General features: G+C 39.3%; 1 long non-coding RNA gene across 1 annotated transcript; it reads left to right on the forward strand.

Annotated features, from left to right (window-relative positions):
• The first annotated feature begins 943 nt into the window (after window positions 1-943).
• On the forward strand, window positions 944-1,625 carry LOC143886335 (uncharacterized). Its single transcript, XR_013253745.1, has 2 exons — window positions 944-1,373; window positions 1,465-1,625. It is a non-coding gene; the product is annotated as an uncharacterized LOC143886335 (long non-coding RNA).
• The last annotated feature ends 4,569 nt before the right edge of the window (window positions 1,626-6,194 follow it).

Here is a 6,194-nt window from a genome sequence, read left to right on the forward strand (position 1 = left end):
CTCTACTTGTGATGGTCTACATAGGGGTTCGGAGTGTGACTCTGAGAGACCACTTCGACACTTAAGTCAGGAGCATGCAACCTAGAAAAAAATAAGACAAAGATACGATAGAGTTACCAGAGAATAATTTGTCATTTTGAGTGTGCGTGCGTCTCCTTTTGTAACGAAGCCTCCCCAAAGAGAGTCGAATGATATGTTTTTTTTTGGTAGTGATCGATATTTTTTTTTTGCCATATGGGGTCCTCTTTCAACGGCCAATGAGAATTGGGAAGTGACTGGGTGAGTAGTGAGTGTGTTTGTCTTCCTTAAGAAAAAAAAATATCAAACGATAGTTTTTATAAATGTGGGTACCCGGGGGTTTACCCGACCTGACCCATGATTTTGCAGGTTTGGGTGACCCGTGGGTCACTTTTGATGGGACCAAGGTTTAAAATTTCGGTTTCGGTATCGGTTTCGGACCTTGAAATTCGAAATTTTGGTCGAAATCTAGTACAAAACCCGAAAACAATATTTTATTCATTATTAAATTTCGGCTGAAATTACCGAAATTTCAGTGAAATATTAAATTAATATTAGAAAAAACAGATTTTTTGGGTCAAATTTCAGAAAAACCAAAATTTCTGCCGAAATAAATGACCGTTTCGGTTTTGATTGATTTTGGTGTCGGTCTCCACCGAAATTCGGATTTCGGTCGAAATTTAAAACCATGGATGGGACTACTCACACCAACAAAATTTTGGGCGGGTTGGGTCGACCCGGGGCACTGGTCGAATTTGCCAGGTCTAATCCGTGACCCCGTGCGACTCTGCTTATCCTAGAATGCGACAGCTGGCCGCCAAATGGGCCCACCTCAGTATCCAATTGGTCAGTCATATACATGCGGTCATACCAGGTATGACCATGCCATGTTATAAGGTGTTTTTCCCGCGCGAGCGAACAGAGATTTCCCAAAATAAGTAACTCATCAAAAGATTTCCCAAAATAGGGGCGAGAGAAGAGAAACACAAATGGTATTTGCGCTACAAAACCCTAGCGACTTTGCTCCTTCAATCCTATCCTCAGAGCGGATTCTCCGTGAAGCTGTGGTTTTCGGTATTTGTTGGCCTGCAGATCGGGAAGGACAGAGATTTTTAGCCGATCTCGTTGCTTGTTCTTTCTCAAGATTGCAATTACTCTCTTTTGTTCTCTTTTCTGAACATTATAGATCTGGTTTCGTAGTTTTCCTTCTCGAGTAATGTTAATAGATTGGTTAGGGTTTTGGACAGGTTGAATACATGAGTCCAGCTGCTATGAGTATGGAGGGAGTGAAACCTGAGATCAATTCGCATCTTGATGTCGGTGGATTGGAAGCTCAGTTCGCGGATCTCTGCAAGGTTCTTGATTTTTTCTGTATTTTTTTATATTTGTGTTGCTTTATTTTTCTTGATCTGTGATTTCGGTACCTGAATTGAGATTTTGTCCCAGTCTGAATTGTCCCTCGATGGAGACATGTCGAGACAAGCATTGACATTACTCAAAGAATGCAAACATCTTCTTTTGCCAAACAATTTGAGGATTAGATGTGGAACTGTATGTGTTTTCCTAATTCTTTTTCAATAATTATGCTTTATTTTTTCTTTTTCTTATTCTTTTTTTCATATATTTGATGAGTTCTCATGATTTCTTATGCAAAGCCTCAATCACTGACCTCCAGGCTCAACCCCTAAGTGAATTTTTTTCTTTTCCAAATGTTTGCAAATAATTTCTTGCGATCCATGCGGGGCCTAAGTGAATTTCTAGTTGTTGATCGCAAACCACGTCATGGATTGCCTATACTAATCCATGACCAGCCATGTGTGATCTAAGATGTAAGTCCACCTGGTGAGCAGCCCGTATTGATCAAGGGTGGGTCATAGTGGGATTTAATGGATCATATTCCTCTTTTTATTTCTTTTAGGGATTTTCTAGACAATGTTGGTAATTTCAATGAAAGCCATTTCGCGGCTCACTTTTTCAAGAGAGAACAACCACTTAGGCTCACTTTTCAGTAGAAGATTGTCTTATTCAATTAATTCATAACAAGTTTGAAAGATGGGAGGGTTATGGTTTGTTTTCTTATTATCTACATTATGGATTTCTATATGGATTCTCAAGTCCAACTTTAGAAGTGCATAATTTTGTCATTTTAAATTGAAATCGAGCAAAATTATTTCTATCTGACACTCTCGATGTCTTCTTTGAAATGAAATAGACAAACACCCAGAAATTATGAGGAATGAGAGAGTTATAGCTTATTTTTCTTAGGACTATATGTTGGGGATTTCATGATGGATTCTCAGGTCCAATTTCAGGTGTGCATAACATTGTCATTTCAAATTAAAATCAAGCAAATTTTATATCTGTGTGGCACTCTTGATGTCCTCTTTCAAATAAAATAAGTATCACCCATAAATTCTTTGGGATGAAAGGGTTATAGTACGTTTTCTTTAGATTGTATGTTAGGGATTTCAGGTTGGATTATCGTGTTCTGATTTAGATGTGCATATAACTCTGGATTTCTACTTTCAAATGAAATAGATTTCATAAGAGACTTGTTGTTTGTTTTATTTGTATTGTATGTATGCTAGGGGTGTTTAAGGTTCTAGCAGTTAGGGTTTTACAGTTTTACGGTTCCAAGGTATTTAGGGTTTCATCTTTTGAAGGCTGGGCTTTGAGGGATTAAGCATTAGGATTGGGGTGGGGGGTAGAGGTAGAGGTAGGGGTTTGGAGTATAGGAGCTGTTAGGGTTTAGGGGTGAGGGATTATGGATTTAGGTTAGGATTTAGGGATTTACGACTTCAATAGATAAGTTACATAAATTACATTACTCAAATAGATTGCATAATTATCTTAAATAAAATACATAACATCTTTCATAAGTTACATAACTTATATGAATTAGATGACATCTTACATAAATTTAAGACGGCTTTGAGGAAATCGGCTTTGTAGTAAAGGATCCCAAAGTTAGTTGAAGGTCTACAACCTACTACTTAGTTCGATATTCAAAATCTGTGTGAGTGTGAGTGTGTGTGTGAGAGAGAGAGAGAGAGAGAGAGAGAGTGTATGATTGCTTGCTTGCTGTGAGTTGTGTGCATGTGTGTGTGTGTGAGAGAGAGAGAGAGAGAGAGAGTGTATGATTGCTTGCTTGCTGTGAGTTGTGTGCACCATTGTGTGCAGGTGTACAGTGTGAGTGTGTGTGTGAGAGAGAGAGAGTACTTTTCAACAGATTTTGTATTATTCTTTATGCTCTGTTTGGTTGCTGTAGATGGTTGGGAGAATAGGAGAAAAATAAGTCAAAGAGAATTAGGGGTGGCGGTTCTTTCCTGCAAAAGTGACCGCTAAATTGCCTTGCAAATCCCTTTCTTTTATTATATAATTATCAGGACTGCTATTGTCTAGAGTATTTTGGATTGCGCCTTGGTCCGTCACACAGACTAAGATGGCTTGTGTGATGGTCCACCACAATTTTCCGCAAATCCACCATGGTTGATTGAGTTAATATGAACTTAATCGAGGTCCCAAGTTCCACTATAGAAATTACCAGCTCACTAGTTATTAAATATCATATTATGAGAGATGCATAAGCGACTCTTTGGGAAAAACAGGTTGCTTTTAAATTGTTTGCTAGACCGCAACACTTTTGCTAGTTACACTATTGACCTAGAAATCAAGGCAATATTGTAAAGGGAATTGGTATTGGGATACGTGATTTTAGACATTTTCCACCATGTGAATTTGTCTTAACTTATTTTCTCTTACCTATCTGCAGTTACTCCTGAAAAGAGATTGACATGGGATGTCATGCCTATGTGAGTATGTCTAACTCGATCTGGCCGACCCAACTAGTTTGGGACAGAGGCTTAGTTGAGTTGAGTTGAATTGAGTTGAGTTGAGTTTGACCATGTCTAACTCTTATTACAAAACTCTAATAAAAGGTTGTGCCAGGCTTCGTACGCTATCCAAATTTGAATATGACTTGCTTACTCCCCTGGTACAATCTCAATGCCCAGTGATTGGGACAGTTGATCCGATGGGTCATCCCAAGGCAACCCAGTGGGTCCAAGTCGAGATCTCAGTCTCAAGATCGAGGCATGTAAAATCAGCTGTCTAAAGACACATCCGGGACGCCTTTTTCACCATGGCCGATCAATTTCCTCTCCACCCCTCCTAGGGGTGGCAAAATTGGCCGAGCCGACACGGAACCAAAAATTCAGTTTTGGTTTGGTTAAACCAAACCGATTCAAATTTCAGTTTGGTTTGGTTTGGGGATCAAACCGAACCAAAACCGAATATCTCCAATAATTATGAGTAAGGGGTGGTAAAATTGGCAGAACCGAACCGAAACCGAACCGAAAATTCGATTTTCGTTCGGTTTCGGTTTGGTAAAACCAAACCGATTCAAATTTCGGTTCGGTTCGGTTTGAGGGTCAAACCGAACCGAAACCGAACCATTGCCACCCCTAACCCCTCCTCATGGACCTGTTTGGACGCATGAATCTTATAACAGAAGATATCTTACAAAGCTATAACTTGGATTTTATAAGCTAAAACCTGGATATTATGATCTAAAATAGGGATATTATGACTATGGATTATATATTTTTACAAATGTACAATCCAGATTTTAGCTCATAAAATCAAAGTCTTAGCTTATAAAATCCATGTTTTAGTTTGTAAAATTCAGGATTTTACAATCCATGATTATAAAAAAGGATAGAGTTGCTGCGCTCGAGCACAGAAATAGGATGGGGCCACATTTTGGGTGGGATCTAAAGCATTCATCATGATGGGCCCTTTCATGGGTAGGGTGTCCATAAAAAATCAGCTCCATTGGATCACCTTAGGGTGTCCATTTTTGGCCCCACAAGTGGACACCCATTGATGATCCAATGGAGCTGATTTTTGGTAGGCCCCCCATCCATGATGAGACCTTTCAAATGAATGGTTAGGATCACCCCCCTGTTTTTGTGCTCGAGCGTAGCTAAGCGCAGCAACCCTTTTCTCATTATAAAATCCATGTATCGAAAAGCTTCTACATGTCCTAGAAACATTCCTTAGGTTGATGGGACCATGAGAGAGAGGACACCGATAGTGCAAATATGCACTCATCTCCGCACTAGGCCACTCCATTGTGCCCTCATTTAACACATGTTCTTTGACAATCTTTGATAATGACACCCCAGTTGAGCGAGCACTTTCATAGTGATCTAGGCTTCTTAGAAATTCCTCTCAAACTAAACAATTCAAACTTTCAAACCACCTTTTCATTTTAGTCCTTCTTTAAGTTCAATGCACATGCAAGTAACACATATTACACGTTTAAAGCTATCTAGGATTAAATAAATCCAAGTTGGGATAAAAAAAGAGATCCCATTAGTTATTGTTTAAACTGGAATTCACTATCGAGCCATCATTACCGGAACCAAGAAATTATCACCCTAAGAACTAACTGTAAATTTTTTAGTAAAGAGGAGTCTCATTATTAAAACAAGGTACTCAAGATTTTCCCGTATCCCCGTTGTACAAAAGGAATGGATAATCTGTTTTCGGGATAAATATTTATGGGAAGTGTTATCAGCACTACTGTATTTTGACGAGGGCACTCCTCAATTTATTAAAAGTACGGTATGGCACGTACCATAGTATGATCCAAACCGTCCTTTAGATGGGCGACAGCCTAAATAGGTCCTGCCCCATAAATCATTTCCATAGGTTGATCTTAACCCTCTAATCTGCATGTTAGAGTGTTGATCCTAACCCTCTATAGATCAGAGGGTTATGATCAACCTATGGAAATGATTTTTGGAGCACAACTGCCCTCATCAAAATATAGTGCTTATAACATTTCCCATATTTATTTACAACTTACGAGTCGCCCATGTGGATTACCACTATTGATCGTGGCGCCCCACTAAATCATGCATGGCTTACTAGTAAATCTGTAATTAGGAATCCTAATATCATGTTAAATACTGTGCAGAATGTGATCTGATGGACCGATCGACATTCTGATCACCACACATTATGGTGGGCCCGAAATTCACTCTTCTTCCGGCCCACCAGATCAACGACTCTGATCACTCTTGATTTGACACGTCAATCTACAGAAAAAACCGACTCACACGGGAGTAGATCTGACGTCCAACGCGCACGTAGTGGAAGAGATGGCATTT

Source organism: Tasmannia lanceolata, unplaced genomic scaffold, assembly GCF_043159265.1.
Source record: "Tasmannia lanceolata isolate RefF3 unplaced genomic scaffold, GAP_Taslan_0.1 ptg000011l, whole genome shotgun sequence".
Taxonomy (NCBI): domain Eukaryota; kingdom Viridiplantae; phylum Streptophyta; class Magnoliopsida; order Canellales; family Winteraceae; genus Tasmannia; species Tasmannia lanceolata.